The sequence below is a fragment of the Pan paniscus genome, chromosome 14, assembly GCF_029289425.2.
Source record: "Pan paniscus chromosome 14, NHGRI_mPanPan1-v2.0_pri, whole genome shotgun sequence".
NCBI lineage: Eukaryota > Metazoa > Chordata > Mammalia > Primates > Hominidae > Pan > Pan paniscus.
Genome location: NC_073263.2, coordinates 38858051 through 38871538, shown reverse-complemented (window position 1 = coordinate 38871538; position 13488 = coordinate 38858051).

The following is a 13488-nucleotide window of genomic DNA, read 5'->3' as shown; positions in this document are numbered from 1 at the left end:
TCACATGGCAGCAGTTGGGGTGCATTTGGGCAGGTGGAAGATGAGGTGGGAGAAGGGCAGGCAGTGCTTTGGGTACCATGCTAAAAGAACCAAAATTTAAAATGGATATTGGAGGCAGTGGGAGGATCTGACATAGGGGAAGATGTGGCATGAACAACTTATGTTTCTTAACTAGATCCCTGGAGGAAGTATTGTGAGACACTGGGTGGCAGAAGTGGGGAGAGAAATTGTTACAATGTAATCATTCCACCAACAGAAAGCGGAGCATCTACTATGGTCTAAGTGATTGGGAAAAGGAAGTGAACAAATAGGGGGATGTCAAGGTGTGAAATGATAGGGCCAAACTGGACCAAATTAATAGAGATGGAGAGGCTGGGAAACTATTAGAGAGAACAGGATAAACTCAGTAGGTCCTTGGAATAGAGACAGAGGGAAGGAAGAGAGTTAGGTGGATGAGGGTGCCACAGATAGAGATAAGATATGAAAAGAACATATTCTACAGTGCATACATACATCAAAACATCACATTGTACACAGTAAATATATACAATTATTGTCAATTAAAAAATAACAAAAATAAAGGAATAGACCATCAACCTAAATAAAATTCTATACCCAAGAAAAATCCTTCAAAAACAAAAACAAACTTCAAATAAAAATAAAGGCCTTTTAAGACGCACACAAAAATTGGTGTAATTAAGGACTTGGTATGTGTAAATTACCTGTGAGATATCCAGACACAGATGCTTAGCAGGTAGTTGAAAATTAAGGGCTGAGGCTCAGGAGAAATTTTAGGTATATAATTATGCATTGCTTAATGATGGAGATGTATTCCAAGAAATGCGTTGTTAGGCAATTTTGTCATTGTGGGAACATCATAGAGTGTACTAACACAAACCTAGATAGTGCAGCCTTCTCCACACCTAGGCTGTATGGTATGACCTGTTGCTCCTAGGCTTTAAACCTGTACAGCGTGTTACTGTACTAAATACTGTATGTGACTGTAACACAATAACAAGTATCTGCGCATCTAAACATATCTAAAATAGAAAGGAACAGTGAAAAAATGGTATAAAAAATTAAAAATGGGCCAGGCGCAGTGGCTCACACCTGTAATCCCAGCACTTTGGGAGGCCGAGGCGGGCGGATCACGAGGTCAGGAGATCGAGACCATCCTGGCCAACATGGTGAAACCCCATCTCTACTAAAAATACAAAAATTAGCTGGCCATGGTGGCATGCGCCTGAAGTCCCAGCCACTCGGGAGGCTGAGGCAGGAGAATCGTTTGAACCTGGGAGGCGGAGGTTGCAGTGACCCAAGATCATGCCGCTGCACTCCAGCCTGGCAACAGAGCGAGACTCAGTCTCAAAAATAAAATAATAAAATAAAATAAAATAAATAAAATAAAATAAAATAATTAAAAATGGTGCACCCATATAGGGCACTTACTATTAATGAAGCTTACAGGACTGGAAGTTGCTCTGGGTGAATCAGTGAGTGAGTGGTAAGTGAATGTGAAGGCCTAGGATATTACCATACACTAGTGTAGACTTTATAAACACTGTATGTTTAGGCTATTATAAATTAATAAAAATATTTTTATTTCTTCAACAATAAATTAGCTTACTGTAACTTTTTTACTTTATAAACTTTTTAATTTTAAACTTTCTGACACTTTTGAAATAACACTTAGCTTAAGCTAAGTTTGTTTAAAAACATTGTACAGCTGTACAGAACTCCTTCCTTTATATTCTTATTCTGTAGCTTTTTTCTATTGAAGTTTTTTTGTTTTGTTTTGTTTTTTTACTTGTTAATCTTTTAAAAGAACTAAAACACAAACACACACATTAGCCTAGCTTGCATGTGGTGAAGATGATCAATATCACTGTCTTCCACCTCCGCATCTTGTCCCACTGAAAGGTCTTCAGGAGCATTAACATGCATGGAGCTGTCATCTCCTATGATAACAATGCCTTCTTCTGGATACCTCCTGAAGCAGTCGCTTGAAGCCGTTTTACAGTTAACTTTTTCTTTAAGAAGTAGAAGGACTATATTCTAAAATAGCAATAAAAAGTAGACTATAGTAAATACATATACCGGAAAGGGTCATTTATCATCATCAAGTATTATGTATCGTACATAATTGTGCTATACATTTTTTGTTTTGTTTTTGTCTTTTTGCTTTATTATTATCTTTAATTAACACACAATCATACATGTTTATGGCGTGCAGAGTAACATTTCAGTAGATGTACACAACGTATGATGATAAAATCTAGATAATTAGCGTATTCATCACCTCAAACATTTATCATTTATTTGTGTTGGGAACATTCAAAAATCTGCTCTTCCAGCTATTTGAAAATATACAATGAAATGTTAAGATAGTCACCCTAGAGTGCTACCATATCTGCTATACTTTTATATAACTGACAATGCAGTAGATTTGTTTACCCCAGCATCACCACAAACACATGAATAATGCATTGCACTATGACGTTACAATGGCTATGACATCACTAAGTGATAGGAATTTTTTAGCTTCATTATAATCTTATGGGAACCACTGTTGTGTGTGTGATCTATTGTTGACTGAAATGTCTTTTTACAGCATATGACTACATAGATAATGGATATAAGTGATACTGGTGAATATGAAGACAACAGGAAGGAATTAATGCAGGAGAAGAAAGCTTAGAGAACATCATCATTGAAAGGATAGACCATTAAAAGGATCTTTGTTGAAGGAGCAATCAGAGATGTCAGAGGAAATTTTTAAAAAGGTGTTGTCATAGACACCAATGGAAGAGAAGAGAATTTCAAGAGGAAGAGAGTTCTAAGTAGTGTTTATGGAAAATGTTTCCAGGGAGCCAAGTTGCACTTACTTGATTTGGTAACTAGAAGGTTGCCCTCAGGAAAGAGTGGTTTTAGTAGAGTGGTGGGGTGTTAATGAAATTAGTAAGGGTAAAAGAGTGAATAAGGGATAAAGAAGAACAGAGAATTATAGAATAATCTTTCGAGAACCTTAGCTGTGAAGGGAAGGAAAAAGGTGAAATTCATTCTGCATTTTTGTTAATAGCGAAAATAGTTTCTGAGTAAAAACCACTTTTGCAATCCTTGGTGACCAGAGTGAATTTATCAGATCAACAAATGTTCATACACCCTTCTTTGATTCTCATAAAATGGAGTGGGTAACTCCAGACAGCCTTCATGGAGATAAGACCACTAGATTGTTACCAGGTTCCAGCAAGATCACAGGACCAAGAAGAAACTGCCTTCACCTCAAGAGCAATTGTTGAGGAAACTGAATTGGACTATTTCCCCACTGCAAGGCAAGACGATACCATGAACTGGATCACTGCACTAATAGGTCGATAAGAAAATAACTGACTTTTTCCTGGAGAAGTACATCTCTTGTAAAAGGTGAACAATAGTCTCATAATCCAGATCATCTTTAGTTCTGTATTTTCAGTGCCTATCCTAGTTTCATGTAATCAAGTGGTGGTTAAAATAAATATTTACATGTGAAAATAAATTTTTAGCATAGTGAAAAACAAGATTATTTTTAATATGAACAGGAGCAAGGAGAGAGAGCTTAGTGTTGTGAGGCCATCTGTGACCATGTAAGCTTAATTACTTCCATGAGCAATTGAATCTGGAAATCCTTCTGCTCATATATGCTTCCTCAACAACTTTCAGAATTGCCACTTCTCTGGGAAATGGGGAGGAATGGTTGTTTGTCCTATTCAGAAGCTTATGCTGTACCTTCTACATATGATTGCCTGAGATGTTTAGGTTGGCTCACCTAGAACTCTGTTACATGGCTTCTGATATCCTTGTATTTTTCTTTTAGTTATTTATTTCTTTACAAGTGTTTACTTATCACATTTTATGCATCAAATACTGTGATAGAATCTACCACTGACATATTTTGCCTTTTACTATGGCCCTTAAATGTTTCTACTCATCTAAATTCTTTAAAACAAATACTCTTTGTTACAATTATTTAAGCATATTATAGATCATAATGCCAATAATAATTTTTTAAAATAAATGTTTAACTTATAGCACAACAGAAATAGCCTTCATTACGAGGGACATTTTTGTAAAAGGCTGTTTTTCTGTATTTAATGAATTTTTATTTGCTTGACATGAGTTAAGTCATTAGTTTTCAACCCACTTTACTGACAAACAGCAGGTCTTTAAGGAAACCTTGAAATTAAGGATACAGCTAAGCTAGGGAGATGGATAGTTCAGGGCTAGTTATCAGCAATGAACTTAGTCTGCTGTTTGGCTGAAAGTTTGTGAATACACCAGTGATTAAAAACTTCAGAGTCCCAGTGCCCAAGTTTGAATCTTGATCTTGATTCCATCATGCCCTAGTTGTGTAAACTTGGCCGCGTTTCTTTTTCTTTTTTTATTTTTCTTGAGACAGAGTCTTGCTCTGTCAACCAGGCTGCAGTGCAGCGGCATGATCTCTGCTCACCGCAACCTCCACCTCCCAGGTTCAAGCGATTCTCCTGCCTCAGCCTCCCGAGTAGCTGGGATTACAGGTGAGTGCAACCATGCCTGGCTAAGTTTTGTATTTTTAGTAGACACGAGGTTTCACCATGTTGGCCAGGCTGGTCTCGAACTCCTGACCTCAGGTGATCCACCCGCCTCGGCCTTCCAAAGTGCTGGGATTATAGGCGTGAGCCACTGTGCCCAGCTTGGGCACATTTCTTAACCTTAGTTTGTTCATTTGTAAAATCTGAACAATAATTTTTCTTAATAAAGTTTTATGAGGATAAAACAAGATAATCCATGGAGAACGCTTTGTAGTTGTCAGTACATGGGAAGCACTCAACTTAATGATGTTAACTTTTGTTAACATCATTAATTTTTTGGTTCCTTTCACTCTGGGGCCCAGAATTTTGACTAATGGTAGAGGAAGGCTTACACACTCTATGTATACATCTGTAACAACCAAGAGGAGTAAAAGAACTCCAGACTTTTTTTTTTCTTTTATACTTTAAGTTCTGGGATATATGTGCAGCACGTGCAGGTTTCTTACATAGGTATACATGTGCCATGGTGATTTGCTGCACACATCAACCTGTCATCTAGGTTTTTTTTGTTTTTGTTTTTGTTTTGAGATGGAGTCTTGCTCTGTCACCCAGGCTGGAATGCAGTGGCGTGATCTCGGCTCACTGCAACCTCCACTTCCCGGGTTCAAGCGATGTTCCTGCCTCAGCCACCCGAGTAGCTGGGACTACAGGTGCCCACCACCACGCCCAGCTAATTTTTGTATTTATAGTAGAGACAGGGTTTCACCATATTGGCCAGGCTGGATTCGAACTCCTGACACTGTGATCCACCCTCCTCGGCCTCCCAAAGTGCTGGGATTACAAGCGTGAGCCACTGCACCCGGCCTGTGATCTAGGATTTAAGCCCTGCATGCATTAGGTATTTGTGCTAATGCTCTCCTTTCCCTTGCCCTAACTTCCCTGACAGGCCCTGGTGTGTGATGTTCCCCTCCCTGTGTCCATGTGTTCTCATTGTTCAACTCCCATTTATGAGTGAGAACGTGCGGTGTTTGGTTTTCCTGTATTAGTTTGCTGAGAATGATGGTTTCCAGCTTCATCCATGTCCCTGCAAAGGACATGAGCTCATTCTTTTTTATGGCTTCGTAATATTCCATGGTATATATGTGCCACATTTTCTTTATCCAGTCTATCATTGATGGACACTTGGGTTGGTTCCAAGTCTTTGCTATTGTAAATAGTGCTGCAATAAACATACGTGTGCATGTGTCTTTATAGTAGAATGATTTACAACCCTTTGGGTATATACTCAGTAATGGGATTGCTGGGTCAAATGATATTTCTGGTTCTAGATCCTTGAGGAATCGCTGCACTGTCTTCCACAATGGTTGAATTAATTTACACTCCCACCAACAGTGTAAAAGCCTTCCTATTTCTCCATATCCTCTCCAGCATCTGTTGTTTCCTACTTTTTAATGATCACCATTCTGACTGGCGTGAGGTGGTATCTCATTGTGGTTTTGATTTGCATTTCTCTAATGACCAGTGATGATGAGCTTTCTTTCATATGTTTGTTGGCTGCATAAATGTCTTCTTTTGAGAAGTGTCTGTTCATATCCTTTGCCCACTTTTTGATGGGGTTGTTTGTTCTTTTCTTGCAAATGTGTTTAAGTTCCTTGTAGATTCTGGATATTAGACCTTTGTAAGATGGGTAGATTGCAAAAATTTTCTCCCATTCTGTAGGCTGCCTGTTCACTCTGATGGTAGTTTATCTTGCTGTGCAGAAGCTCTTTAGTTTAATTAGATCTCATTTGTCAATTTTGGCTTTCGTTGCCATTGCTTTTGGTGTTTGTCATGAAGTCCTTGCCCATGCCTATGTCCTGAATGATATTGGCTAGGTTTTCTTCTAGGGTTTTCATGGTTTTAGGTTTTATATTTAAGTATTTAATCCATCTTAAGTTAATTTTTGTATAAGGTATAAGGAAGGGGTCTAGTTTCAGTTTTCTGCATATGGCTAGCCAGTTTTCCCAGCACCATTCATTAAATAGGGAATCATTTCCCCATTGCTTGTTTTTGTCAGGTTTTTCAAAGATCAGATGGTTGTAGATGTGTGGTGTTATTTCTGAGGCCTCTGTTCTGTTCCATTGGTCTATATATCTGTTTTGGTACCAGTACCATGCTGTTTTTGTTACTGTAGCCTTGTAGTATAGTTTGAAGTCAGGTAGTGTGATGCCTCCAGCTTTGTAACTTTGCTTAGGGTTGTCTTGGCTATACAGGCTCTTTTTTGGTTCCATACGAAATTTAAAGTAGTTTTTTCCAACTCTGTGAAGAAAGTCAGTGGTAGCTTGATGGGGATAGCATTGCATCTATAAATTACTTTGGGCAGAATGGCCATTTTCACGATATTGATTCTTCCTATCCGTGAGCATGGAATGTTTTTCCATTTGTTTGTGTCCTCTCTTATTTCCTTGAGCAGTGGTTTGTAGTTCTCCTTGAAGAAGTCCTTCACGTCCCTTGTAAGTATTCCTAGGTATTTTATTCTCTTTGTAGCAATTGTGAATGGGAGTTCACTCATGTTTTGGCTCTCTGTTTGTCTATTATTGGTGTATAGGAATGCTTGTGATTTTTGCACATTGAATTTGTATCCTGAGAATTTGCTGAAGTTGCTTGTCAGCTTAAGGAGATTTTGGGCTGAGATGATGGGGTTTTCTAACTATACAATCATGTTATCTGCAAACCGAGACAATTTGACTTTCTGTCTTCCTGTTTGAATACCCTTTATATATTTCTCTTGCCTGATTGACCTGGCCAGAATTTCCAATACTATGTTGAATAGGAGTGGTGAGAGAGGGCATCTTTGTCTTGTGCTGGTTTTCAAAGGGAATGTTTCCAGTTTTTGCCCATTCAGTATGATATTGGCTATGGGTTTGTCATAAACAGCTATTATTATTTTGAGATATGTTCCATCAATATCCAGTTTATTAAATGTTTTTAGCATGAAGGGGTGTTGAATTTTATTGAAGGCCTTTTCTGCATCTATTGAGATAATCATGTGGTTTTTGTCATTGGTTCCGTGTATGTGAAGGATTACGTTTATTTGTTTGTGTATGTTGAACAAGCCTTGCATTCCTGTGATGAAGCTGACTTGATCGTTGTGGATAAACTTTTTGATGTGCTGCTGGATTTGGTTTGCCAGTATTTTATTGAAGATTTTTACATCAATGTTCATCAGGAATATTGGCCTGAAATTTCCTTTTTTGTTGTGTCTCTGCTAGGTTTTGGTATCAGGATGATGCTGGCCTCATAAATGAGGGAGGATTCCCTCTTTTTCTATTGTTTAGAATAGTTTCAGAAGGAATGATACCAGCTCTTCTTTGTAGCTCTAGTAGAATTCAGCTGAGAATCTGTCCGGTCCTGCACTTTTTTTAGTTTGTAGGGTATTAATTACTACCTCAATTTCAGAACTTGTTATTGGTCTATTCAGGGATTCAACTTCTTCCTGACTTAGTCTTGGGAGGGTGTATGTGTCCAGGAATTTATTCATTTCTTCTAGATTTTCTAGTTTATTTGTGTAGAGGTGTTTATAGTATTCCCTGATAGTAGTTTGTATTTCTGTGGGATCAGTGGTGATATCCCCTTTATCATTTTTTATTGTGTCTATTTGATCCTTCTCTCTTTTCTTATTAGTTTGGCTAGTAGTCTATCTATTTTGTTAATCTTTTCAAAAAACCAGCTCCTGAATTCATTGATTTTTTGAAGGGTTTTTTTGTGTCTCTATCTCCTTCAGTTCTGCTCTGATCTTAGTTATTTCTTGTCTTCTGCTAGCTTTTGAATATGTTTGCTCTTGCTTCTCTAGAAGAACTCCAGACTTTTTATAAAGTATCTAAAAATATTTGTTATAAATACTAAATCAATACTTGATGATAAAAGCTAGACACAAAATACAATTTCTGACCCCTGTCTTCAATTCTTCTGAAGATCTGTTTATCACCCTTTTCCATGGAAGCTAAGGGAATGGTTCCTGCTGGTTTAGTTTATCTTCTCTGTGATCCACATGGCTTTGTCCTGTGAGGTCTGATATGCTTTAGAATGTCTTCTTCCAAAACACAGATCTCTAGTCCTAAGTCTTTATTAGTGTATTTCTCTGCAATGTTTTGCTTTCCTCCAATGGCCCAGAAACATGTGGCTGCAATTTTGCTGCTGCAGCTCGCTGAGATTTCAAGCTGAGCTTTCTGAACCTTTATCTGTGTTCTTCCTGGCACCTGCCTCCTCCCTGTTCTACCCCTTTTCATCATGAGAAGGGAATTTTAAACTATTTTGTCAAGAAGAATAATTTTGGTTTGCACATGCACCAAGTAATTATGGACAAGGTTTTCATTGAGGTATTTTCAACAATAGTGGAAGTCTGGAAGCAACTCAAATGACCATCGATTGGAAATTCCTTAAATAGATTATGGTACATCCATATGTAGAATATGATACAGCCATGTAAAAGGCAGCTTTTCTGTACTGATATGGAAAGCACTTCAGTGCCTATTATGAGAGAAAAGCAAGATGTGGAAGAGTTTATACAGTATGCCAATGCTTCTGATAACATTTTAAAAGACTATACATGTATTTGCTTTCTGCAAATAGCATGTTTCTGGAAAGATAAATAAGAAACAGATGATAATGGTTGCCTCTGGATAAGAGATAGAATGAGAGGGAGACTTATTTTATGTGCCATTTGTATTGTTGAACTTGTGACTATTATTAGCTACTTGAAAATAATACAGAGATAAGGTATAATATATGAAATATATATAACCCAGACATAAGATGATAGATATGCTTATCCTTCAAAATATTTAGTAAATAAGCCCTTCAATTTCACAGCCTATCAGAGTTCAAGGCCAGTCCCCAAATTTCTGCAAATTCCTGGGGTGGGGAGTGCTATTTTCAAAGGCTGTCTCAACCACCGCATTCTTATATATCCATATCCTGCCTTTGTTCTTTATCACTTTGACCCCAACATGAAACTTAGCTTTGTATAGAGCACCCTTGACATAAGTAACTCCACATTAGAAAAAAGACTCCATCTTACATTTCAAAAGGCACTCTACCAACCAGGACCAGATGTTTTGCCTGATCAATAAGGACTGCATCCAACCACATAAGGACACAACCAAGCATGCTCCTCCACCATCAGTCCTCATCAGAGGACCCTGTGGCCATAAAAAGCAGGATTTCAGCAGCTTGAAATAGCCATGTTAACAGACACCATCTTGCTGTCTTGTGATAAACACCGAGCATCTGCTGCTGAAGACTCCGCCCACATCAAAGGCTCTTTCTTACAAGACCAAGGGACCTTTAGGCCCAGATCAGGATATACTTTTTGTTCACATCATTCTTCTTGGACTAGTTTGTTTTCTATCCCCTTTCTCTTGATGTTAAATGTTCTTTTTTGTTGTGGAATGTTTAATTTATATCATTTATGTACTGATGAAATATACTATTATGTATGGTTTGCAATACTGACTGACTTGTGAGATGGCTTGCGCTTATGTGCCTGTGGCTCTGATTACCTAGTGAACAGAAAGTACTAAGGAGTATTACCTCCTTGGGAACTCTGTGGAGCGCATGGCTTTCATGATTGAAATAGCATCAATAAAAGTCTGACATTGTGGAAAAACACAAACATGCATGGACCTGGTTATCTCTGACCTTACGTCGCTCATGATAAGCTTCTTCTCTGGTTTCAAACAAAACAAAGAAATGAAAAATTCAGTTACAATGCAGCATCATGAACAACTGTAAATGGAACGGTAGGCAAACTTTCTTCAGTTGCCCTTCCATTGTCATGTTTTAGTAACCCCACCAGCCTGGCATCTCTCCATCGGGCTGCCTCCTCTGTCCTCTTTTCATATTTAAAAAGCAAAACAAAGGAATTTAATCGGCTGCATAGCCATTCTGTGATGTTATTTCACAGCATAAGTATGCCATTGAGCCTACTTCAGTGCAGTCTATCTCAGTTGGCTTATCGATGCGTTTTCCCAAATAAAGCCAACTTATCTGAAAATAAATTTTGCTATCAGTTCTTAAAATTATGTAAAATGACACATATTTGCTAGAGTTACAACACGAAAATCATTACTGATGTATGTTGCTCTGATATTCACCCTTTAGATGTTGGTATTCTTCAGGGCCTTTTCCCTTCCTCCTACATCATTATCTATCTAGACCATCTCATGGTCTCCCGTGGCTTTAGTTATCTCTGCTTACTAAAGCCTCCCACAAGTACTTCTTCAACCCCAGACCTCTTGTATCCAACTACATATGAGTAATATCTTCATTTAGCAAACTCACAAATCTATCAAACCCAATCTGTCCAAAACCAAATTTGTAATCTTTCTCCCAAACCAGCTGTGTCTCCAGTGTTCCTTGTCTCTGTATATTGCACCACCATGTACCAAGTTGCTTATGCTAGAAAACCGACATTCTTGCTTCTGCCCTCTCCCTCAATCCATCCCTTCAGTAGATCCACTTTCCTCCATCTCCACCATTGCTATCTTAATCCAGTTATTGTCAACTAACCTGAGCCAACTTGGCCAATCAATCTCATTTTCAGGTTCATGTTGACAGTATTACTAGCTTAAGACATATGGAGATCGAAGAGAACTGTAGTATCTTCCTCCACAAGCTTGCCGCCAGATGGGATGTTACAATGAAAGCAAGTCTCAGACCAGATGCTGCCACATGGCATTTGCAAGTAAGCACAGAAACTGTCATATAGTCCGTTCCATTTGTTTGTACTTTGGCACTTTACAAAGTACCCAGCATGAGAAGTTCCATTGAGCAGTTGCAATAGTCTAGCAACGGGATGCAGCTCACCTTCTTATGGATCAGAATTCTCTGTGAAGTGGTGGGACATGGAACCAAGTGGTCTCTAGGCCTAGGGTACCACTCCTAAATTAAGAGGCCACTGGGCTTGCCAGATTCTCAGAACACTGTTCATGCAAACGTAGTGGCTGTATAATTCACCAGCATCAATTCATTTATTTTAAATGCTACTCATTGCACTAATGAAATATTCTATCCACCATTCCTTATACCAATTAACAAATGCTCTGGTGAAGATGTAACAGTGATATTTGAAGTCATTTGTTGTAACTGTCTTGTCTGATGAGGATATATTAAATGTTAAGTAATCTCCTCCAGGGTAGAGATTAAAAAGAATTTACATATATTTGTATGTAATTATATATATAATATTATATGTAATTGTACTCAAAAGGTATATTTTTGAGTACACGTACCTACATATGTATACATATATATATATACACACGTATATATATGTGGGTATGTGTAGAATATTATAAATACATATGTTTATAGTATATTATACACATATATACATGTATATATGCATATGTGGGTATGTGTAGAATATACATATATATATGTACGCATGTGGGTATGTGTAGACAGACACATATATGTACATTTATATATCACATTTTAAAATTTCATTAAGGACAATATATTCCTTATCTGCAGACTCCTAATTCGTCATCCTGCATCCTGGCTTTCTGTTCTCTAAACCCGTGTTTCACAGTAGTGAAATAATCAATTTTAAAAATCATAAATCTCATTCCTCTGCCTCAATGATTCTCAATTCTCTTTTTCTGACTGGTCTGTATGTATCTTACCACCCTGTCTCATGACACTCTCCTCCTTATCTATTGGGCCTGATTACATCATTGTCCTCCTTTTTGTTCCTTCAACTTGCCAAGACATCTTGTGTCTTGTAGCGTTTGCACTTCTGTCCTCCCTTGCATAGAACATCATTCTTCGCCTCTCTTGGCCTATGTAATCCTCTGCATAAGTGAGTTCACAGCTTAAGCCCATTCTTCAAGGAAACATTGCTGACTCCTCCCCAGTTCAGAGGAAGTGAGCTTCCTGGTAGACCCACCTAGGACAAAGTTGCAATTAATTAATTACAGAATTGTCTGTTTTCTCACTTAAGTATTGTCATTACAGGGACAAGTTTCATGTCTCTCTTTCTCACTTAGCACTGCCTTTGTCTGGGTGTTTAATAAGTATTTACTGCATGACTGAGTGAATGTAATGGCTATATTGTATCTGAGGAATTTCAGCCACATGCTTACGTTGTGTGTCCTGTTGGAACATGGGTTTGTTGGTAGTTATGTCTGGGAATATCAATTCGTGTTGGTGTTGACTTTTTAATGATATTTTCTGGAAAATGATATGACACATCAATTCCTCAAACTAGATATACAGAGAATACATACATCTGATGTCCTGTGAAATTTAAATCTTAAATCCTTCTTATCTGCTGGCTCCTAGCAGTCTTTCAGAAGGAAAAACAACATTTAGGACAAGAATGAAGACAAACAATCGCGTACCATGTCTGGAAGGAGTTTCTTCATCACTTTTTCTCAGGCCCTTCTTAGGAAAGCAAAGCAGGGGTCAAAGGTGACCACAGGAAGACCTTTAAAATGGGACTCAAAGGAATTTTCCCAGCAAACTAGGTTGAAAACTGTGCCAAGAATTAACTCCATATGGGGAAATCTTACAAAATGCAAAATCCATTTGTCTGCTTTGCTCTGGTAAACACAAATTAGAAGTTGATTTGTTTATATTGCAAAGATTGAGCTTCTTTTATGGTATTGTTTCACAATGTCTTGGAGGCAATACAAGACAATTTATGCATTGAACGATTGCCAATAATCTCTCAGGCATTAAAATGATCATATATTTTCTCCCAACTTGTATGGTTTATTTACAAAGCAGATGCTTGGGCCTAACAGAGATTATTATTCAGGAGACGAAGTGTAGGGCCCAGTATTCAGCACTTAAAAAATAAGTTAAGACATTAAAAGATAGAGAAAGACATCAGGAAAATAGACCAAACACATATTAATCCTCTTCGTTCATAGAGACCTGGGTCACTCTTTTTATC